This window comes from Phalangium opilio, unplaced genomic scaffold (assembly GCF_054372755.1).
Source record: "Phalangium opilio isolate 3A_F unplaced genomic scaffold, DU_Popi_V2 ptg000483l_1, whole genome shotgun sequence".
In the NCBI taxonomy this organism is placed as follows: Eukaryota; Metazoa; Arthropoda; class Arachnida; order Opiliones; family Phalangiidae; genus Phalangium; species Phalangium opilio.
Window position 1 is genome coordinate 12,378 of NW_028324236.1, and position 3,582 is coordinate 15,959.

General features: G+C 47.6%; 1 long non-coding RNA gene across 1 annotated transcript; it reads right to left on the bottom strand.

Annotated features, from left to right (window-relative positions):
• Window positions 1-2,437: 2,437 nt before the first annotated feature.
• Window positions 2,438-3,007, bottom strand: LOC149593862 (uncharacterized). The gene is made up of 3 exons (XR_016379507.1): window positions 2,918-3,007; window positions 2,695-2,863; window positions 2,438-2,614 (listed from the first exon to the last, which is right to left on the bottom strand). It is a non-coding gene; the product is annotated as an uncharacterized LOC149593862 (long non-coding RNA).
• Between the last annotated feature and the right edge of the window lie 575 nt (window positions 3,008-3,582).

The window sequence follows — 3,582 nt, forward strand, 5'->3', positions numbered from 1 at the left end:
ACCGCCCCCTCACTTAATATTTAGTGGTGTTGAAGGTGAAAGCGAGCCGGAATTCCTTCGGACTTTGACGGAATTCGCTGAATATCACAGCATGACAGGAAATGATAATATCGCGCTTCTACCCCAAATATTAAGGAGCCGTGCATTAATTTGGTTTAGAGACATGAATAGGCCTAATCAAACGATTACGTGGCGTACAGTGAAAGGCGCGTTTCGAGAATATTTCTTTTCTGTGCGAGCGGAGGAATCCCTCCGCCCAGAAATAGCTCAGTTTAAACAACCCGCCGATGTATCTTTTGACGCGTACATCGCGAGTATTACCGCGATGAATCAGAACCTACGCGTTCCGTACATTGACTCCGAACTTGTTGGTATTTGCAAGAGAAATATCCTCCCCGAGATACGCATCCTTGTCTTCAACGACAACATAAGGACAATGCGCAGTTTTATAGAAAAGGGCCGCGTGACAGAAGAAATTTTACGAGGGACCCCTTCTAGCTCATTGTATCCTAGAGACAGTGCAAAGTCTACCCCGCGTGAATCCAGTGGGAGAAGAAATTCTCCCGCAACCGCGGTTTTAACTAAACCGCCGAGGGGGAGGGGCAAAATCAAAGGTTGCGACACCTAAAGCAAGAAATACCAACAGACCAAAGACTCCGACACAGGTTAAGCCCGAGCAAAACGATTTAAGTCGCGTAGAATGCTACAAATGCGGACTCTTAGGGCATTATGCCACAACCTGTCCGGACAAACAAGAAGTCGCGCAAAGACAGGCTTCGGAAAACGCGAAAGCGGGAAGACAAAAAGGGTATCGTCTTCCCGCCGCGCAAAGAAAATAAAGCCCCTCATGGAAATTGGCTCTATGGATGTGCGTCGCTGTGAGGTTGATCCTCCCGTGGCCATAGAAGCCGTGTATTCGCATGGGACTTTCGCGACCAGACTAGATTCAGGCGCTGAAGCATGCTTTATCAGCTTATATCAGTGGCGTAATTTAGTCAGAACTTTGAAACCAGACTTAGTACTTCCGGAAGAAGAAGAGACTCAATGCATAGTGTTAGGCGATGGACGTTATACCTTCATAAAGGGACGCGCGCGAATAGACTTCCGCTTAGGACAATTGAAACTAAAGCAGGTATTTCACGTAGTTCCCTCACTACCAAACGATTTTATTTTGGGAAAAAATTTCCTGTATAAACAACGTGCCGTTTTGGATTTTGGTACAAAGACTTGTCAGATTGACGGAACAACTTTTCCATTCGTACTTAATCTCCTCGGGTTTCCATCGTCGCGGCGGCCGATACTGCCGCCGCAGAGGTTCAGACCGTCCCCATTCCACATCACCACCAAGAGGTCCAAGCCGACCTAGTCAATCAAAGAGAGGTCCTCGAACAGTACGAGGCGGCCCGGAACTGGCTGCCTCCCGCACATCTCGCGGCGGCCTTCATGGCAGCCGCCGCACCGGCTCAGCCTACCACCGCACCTCCACCAGGTGCCGCCGCACCTGCCGTTCCCGAGCTACGGGTCCGCCCATCCGATTTTGGTCGGGTTTCGCCGGTGGCAGACATCTTGTCCGCCTATCCTCCTGGTCAGGGACGAGGTCGAGGGAGTCGACCCAACGTGATGCCACCACTTGGACGAGGCTGTGGGCGAGGGCTCGGTTTCCTTGGTTTCCGCCCTGTGATAGCTACGAATGTTCAGGCGACCACCACCCCGGACAGCGGCCAGGGAACTTCCACGGCGACACCCCCACCACCGCGGCTTCCGTGAACCGCCCAACCAGCGCCGCGCCGCCAAATATGGTCCCGGACGAGCGGTACACCCTATTTCGCCGTTGCCAGTTGGGACGTCACCACGAAAAGAACTGCTTTCGGCCACGTCCCAAGCGGAGCGAGGCCTACAAGGCCCGCCGCCGCCAACGAACCAAGACGGAAGGCGCGGCCAGAAGATCGCCGGAGCACCGGGACGCGCTCGAGTCCGACTCGTCATAAGGCAGACGACTTTTTCCGGGTGAGGATGTAACGACGCCCTCCACGTTCCTCCGAAGTAGTCTGCTTCATCTATTTCTTAGTTACATTTTTTCTCACATGTGGCTCCTTAAGCGCCACTAGCTCTTTGTAAAAGATAAAAAACTAAATGTTGGCGGGGATAAAAACCCCCGCCGCCGCCTGCTAAAGGGCAGTCAGTTTTGTGATGTAACGCGAACCAGTACGGACGTGTTTTTGTTTTTCGAGAATTAAATATCTCAATAAGTTCTATCTCTCTGCGTCATTCTTCCTACAACAATGGACCATCTGGTAAATATAGTTAGTCATGGACAATAAGTCCTTTAAACGGGTAGCCTGGGAACTTCTTCAATTGCTAGTTTTATTTTAATTCTTTGTGAGCCGTGAAATTAGGCCCCCTTTCCTACATTCTAATTTTACGGTTACAAGTTCTTACACAGCACAAGGCTTTTGGTAACCTCAAACATCCTTCATCGAGACTATTAGACTTCGTTAGCCTGTCTGAACAATTCCTGGACACAGTTCTACAAAACATTACAAGCATGAAATCTCCACTTGAAGAATTAAGTTCTTTCATAACTAGAATGCTCCACAATCAATTGGAGGTTGAGCTAAGTTGTTGCAATGTCGAGCGAAAAATTGTAAACTTGTTTGTAAGGCAAAGAATGCACATTAGAAACAAATTCCTTACCTTTAAAATGAAAAAAGATGTTCTACATTACACCAGATCATCAGCTCTGTAATATGCATATAATAAAAGTCGTGTAATGCACTTGGTGCGTGACATGCCACGATTGCCCAAATTCTATAGTACAGTCTCAGATTACGCATAATGTTGAGCAGACTCCTAAGCAGACGATCTTAAAAAAGTATTTTAAATTTCGCGCCAAAAACCAAATTCTCCCGCCATCTACCTATTACTGTTGGAAGTAAAACATCCAGTGGTTACCGCGCATGTCAATGGGCGGGGCTTCACCTTTCCCCACTCGGTCTATATCCCACTCAAATTCGGAGCAGCACGTCATACACGATGACGTCAAAAACAGGATTAGACAATTGTACAAGGACGGTGTGACCAAACCCAAAACTATTCTCGGAAAGATAAAAGAAGCTGGACTCAAGGAACCAACGACTATGCAGTTAAGTAATTTCTTAAAAAGTGTGAGACTGGCTTTTAACGGTGAACCCATCATATCTATAGGGGAATTATGCAAATTTATTGAGGCTGACACACCAATCCCTGTTGACACAGACATGCCGTATGTATGTAAATACATGATACAAATGGAGGGAAAACGTTTCTTCCGTTTCTCATATACTACGAGAATACTACAAGAGCTAATTGCGGCTGGGATGGCACTTCATGTTGACGCAACGTACAAGCTTATATGGAACGGTTTCCCCGTATTGATAGCCGGGTTTTCAGATAGAAACCGAAAACTCTTTCCTGTAAACATATCAGAGAATACTACAAGAGCTAATTGCGGCTGGGATGGCACTTCATGTTGACGCAACGTACAAGCTTATATGGAACGGTTTCCCCGTATTGATAGCCGGGTTTTCAGATAGAAACCGAAAA